The sequence below is a fragment of the Pygoscelis adeliae genome, unplaced genomic scaffold (genome assembly GCF_000699105.1).
Source record: "Pygoscelis adeliae isolate BGI_AS28 unplaced genomic scaffold, ASM69910v1 Scaffold189, whole genome shotgun sequence".
Lineage (NCBI taxonomy): Eukaryota > Metazoa > Chordata > Aves > Sphenisciformes > Spheniscidae > Pygoscelis > Pygoscelis adeliae.
This window is the reverse complement of record NW_008825543.1, coordinates 679,058-682,663: the sequence shown is the minus strand read 5'-3', so window position 1 is coordinate 682,663 and position 3,606 is coordinate 679,058. Positions and strand designations below refer to the sequence as shown.

General features: G+C 56.7%; 1 protein-coding gene across 1 annotated transcript in view; it reads right to left on the bottom strand.

Annotated features, from left to right (window-relative positions):
• SLC16A1 (solute carrier family 16 (monocarboxylate transporter), member 1) overlaps window positions 1-3,179 on the bottom strand; it is a 16,306-nt gene extending 13,127 nt beyond the window's left edge. The window contains 1 exon segment of the mRNA XM_009331934.1: window positions 3,033-3,179. The gene's annotated coding sequence lies outside the window, so the exon portion shown is untranslated.
• Between the last annotated feature and the right edge of the window lie 427 nt (window positions 3,180-3,606).

Genomic DNA, 3,606 nt, shown 5'->3' with positions numbered 1-3,606 from the left:
CCGGGTGCAAGCCCAAGCCTGCAGAGGCACGGAGCAGCCCACTCACCCTGCCGGCTGCCAACGCTCCCTGAGCAGGGCCAGAGGCCTTCCCTGGACACCCGCCATGGGTCTCTCCACTGGACAGAGCCCCCCAGCCACCCAAGGATGGCTCCCAGCACAGCAGCCATGGTGCATGGGCTGTGAAAGGCTGCGAGCCGCCTTGCAAAGCGAGACATTGGGATGGTTTGTCAGGAGTTTTGGGGGGAACAACCAACCAAGCAGAAAGACAGGCAGCTATTTCTGCCTACCAGATACCAGACAAGCTCCCATCCTGCGCTGCCGTACCCAGTTATTAGCACCAGTGATGCTCAGCCTGTCTGAGCAAGGACCAAGCATCTTACTGGTACAAGAAAGCTTGCTTAAGCTTGACTTTGCACTATCAACAAGACCAAGGCAGAAAGCCTGGCTTATTTCTATACCAGAGCCTAGCTGTGGCCATAGCTCTCTTGGAGCCCTCTGACCCAAAACCCTGCAAGCGGACCCAGAAGGGTTGGCAGGCAATTTACAAGAATGTTACGTGAAGCAGCTCTTATGGGCATCCTCTGGGCTCAGATCGGCTTCAATCCCAGACACAGCACCCAGAGCCCCCTCTCTAACCAGCCCCATGAGAGGACGGCTCATCCCTGGGCAGCAGGGTCTGGCAGCTGCCCACCCTGTGCTTACAGCCCGTCTTGCTGCTGACCCAGCTCTACTGGTGCTTCACACCAGGGAGCTGCAGGGCTGCAGAAAAGCTCGGCTTTCCTGGGGAGTTTCACAGGCAGGTTTGAAGGGACTCACCCAAAAGGAACAAGCTTAAAAAGCGCAGCCCTTACAGTACAAGGTACTGTCCCTCCAGCTCAGAGGAGCTGGGGATGGAGCAAAGGCACTGCTGGAGATACAGCCCCAGACTCTGCTCACGCCCCTGGCCCTAGGGGAAGGGCTTTTTGCAGCACCGGCTGTCAGCCCCCCCAGCCAGCCTTGTCTGGGGTCTCAGGAGACGACGGGGGCTCTCAGTCCCTCTGCCAGGTTTCACAGTCCCACCCTGAGCACAAGCCATGCTCTGCCAGGGAGCAGAGCCAATCCTCCCTGCACCAGCAGTGCTTAGGAACGCTCCCGGGACACCCCGTGCCGGCCAGGAAATCCTCAGAATGAGAAAAATGTGGTACCGAATAGCACCAGCATTCTTTCATTAGACACCCGCGCTGCCAGCCAGGGACGCGGCCACTCCAGGTTTCGTGGCAGAGCAGGGTAGGAGGAGGCTGCAAAAAGAACCCAGAAAGTCACAGCCGTCACAGTCAAAACATAACTGCTGCTCTCCTCCCTAAAAGCAAGAGTCTGAGCTGTCTTTGTTCCCAGCCACTGCCATAGTACCACTTTGTTAAAGCCCTCAACCAGGGCCGAGGCATTACAGGGATGGAGATGGGCGACTCTCGCCGACGACCCAGCGGCACTCTGGTGACTGCAGTTTCAGGAATTAACTACAGCCCCACATGAATTTTCTTTGGCTACAGTATAACTACACTGCAGCAGCTTTAAGGGCACATTTGAAAGTGAGTCATACAGACACCACTGGCGAGTGGCTCCCACTTTCTTGAAGTTATTGTTATAGGCTGATTCCACAGAAGGAAATAGGAAAAGCCATAAAAGTGCAACAATAAGATTAGCGCTATAGTGCTTAATGGGATGCAACTCACCTCCCTTAGCCTACGTGCAGCTTTTCAACCCCTCATAAAGGATATATAAAATAACAGCGTGCAAGTCACTGGGTACTTTCCACCTTAGCTGCCAGATAAACCAGGCCAATTGTGTGAGAAAGGAGCCAACAGAAAGCGCGTGCAACCATTCGCACATTTTTCAGGAACCACCTCCTGGAAGGGGAGGATGCTTCACACCTTCCCCGGGGCCAGGACGGGGCACAAGCACCCCTGTGACTTTGGGGCAGGGAGGTTTGCAGTACACTAGCAAAACATTTGTTTGTAATTAAGAGATCCATCACCCCAGTGACTAATCTAAGATTGAGAAAGCCTCTTCTCACAAAGCCACCGAACTAGAGAAACTCTGGGGGTTTCTCTACACCTGGAGTCTGCTCCCACCCCCAGCACACACCAGCTATGCCGTGTACTGGCCCATTTCTCAGCCCTGCTCCTTCTAGACACAGCCAAAAAAAACCTCAGAGCAACAACACTCGGGGGAATCAGCCAGCACTAAATTACCTCACTTAGCATGAAAATAGGATGCTTGTGCACCACAAAGAGGCTTAAGGCTCACAGAAAAGCACAAAAACAGTATCATTAGATTTCAGGTTTCTCGCGATGCAACTAAAAAACTGATCTTTTTTCCTCAGAAGAAATTTAAAGTTCAAGAACATCACTAACCCTTGTGCAAAGCGCCCAACCTCACAGGGCAGGGTGGGAGCCTGGCAGAAGGGGCTGTGCAGCACTCAGGCAATTTGCTGTCACAGGGAAGGACACAAATCCCACCTCTCCCACCTGCAGCTACAGGTTATCCACCATTTCCTTGTGATCCTCCAGTTCATGCTCATCCCCTTTCCTCAGGTCAACTTCCAATCCCGCAAGCATTGCTCACCCTTTTGTGATGCATTTGTGCATCCCTTGCCCGCAGGACTCCGGCCCGAGCCAGGACACCCACCCTGGGTGAAGCACCCCAGCAGCATGTCTGCTGAGGTCCACTCACCCTCCACAGGGGCCCAGCTGCCACCCAGCCCTGCTTGGCTCCCCAGGTATCTCACCCTGGTGCTAGCAAACACCTGCCACAGGCCACCGGGCTTTGCACAGAGCAGACCCCGGGACCCCAGGCCGCGGCGAGCTCCCACTGCGCCCAGCTGCAGGGGCGAGGAAGCACTTTGTAGGAGCCGTCACCTCCAGGAGCATTTCAACAGCCCCTCACTGCCGAGAGTGAGAGCACATGGGCTGCCAGCAAGCTCCAACGGTCCCAGCTTCCCGCTGCCCATCACTGCAAGACCTCGCCAGCTGGGTGACAGCCTGCCTACACACCTGAGGGCAGGTGTACACCTCGGCACACGTGCACCGCTGTTGGGGACCTCGGCGTGTGCAGCCTCCTCCCTGAGCAATACAAAAACGCACATTAAAAGGTGCCTCTCCCGGGGCTCGAGCACAGTCCTACGGGCTCCTCCAGCGCCGACTCCTCCCTGCAAACGCCGCTCCCAGCAGCAGATCACGACACTGGAAGGACTTCGGCAACTCACCCACCCAAGTGACTTCAAGCGCCCGAGGTCCAGCTCCCGAGCGCCTGCTAAGAGGAAGCACCCGAGGGCCAGTGCAAGCATCCGAGTGGGGAGCGGCATCTCGATGTCGTCCCCAAGCAGTCGCAGAGGGCTCCAGCAGCGCTCCACACGAACACTGCCCGGCGGGGAAGGGGAGAGCCCCCTCCCACCCCCGGGATATCGAGGACCCACCCTCGCTTGCAGGACACACTTCCCACGCGGCTCCCGGGGACCTCGGCCAGAGCAGCCTCCCCGGAGCTCCCCTTCTCTTATCGGGTGCCAGAGACTCGGTTTAATCACCTCTTCCCCCTACACCCCACCGCTATCAGGCACCTGCAAGGCGG